This window comes from Rhincodon typus, chromosome 2 (genome assembly GCF_021869965.1).
Source record: "Rhincodon typus isolate 14 chromosome 2, sRhiTyp1.1, whole genome shotgun sequence".
Lineage (NCBI taxonomy): Eukaryota > Metazoa > Chordata > Chondrichthyes > Orectolobiformes > Rhincodontidae > Rhincodon > Rhincodon typus.
The window spans coordinates 5,146,788-5,147,264 of NC_063333.1; positions in this window are offsets into that span (position 1 = coordinate 5,146,788).

Here is a 477-nt window from a genome sequence, read left to right on the forward strand (position 1 = left end):
AAAGGTCTTGGTTAAGGAATCATGCCAAAAAAAAATGGTAAGTGACCATCACGTGCACAATTTCTATTGAGAGAAAAAGTCCTGTCTTCACATGGAGAAGGCACTCCATCAGATTGGTGTAGCACTTTCACCACGTTACTTTATGACTCGAAATGAAAGACTTTGAAATAGATCTGCCAACAGAAGACTGCTATCCATGAAGTGTAATGGGTCATCAGCACAGTCGCACTTCAAATATGATCTGCAACCCCATGGTCCACAAATCCCCATTCTACCATCATAATCAAACCAGATGATTGAGGATTAGTTCAAACAGTGCAGGAGGGCAAACCCAAAACATAATAAAATTAAAGCATACACTTACAAAATTGTCTCAGAAGTCCAAAACATTGGTATTCAGTGTCCAAGTACACTGATGTATGGCATTATGTAATTATACAGTTCCACAATATACTGCTCTTTATTCAGTGTACATCA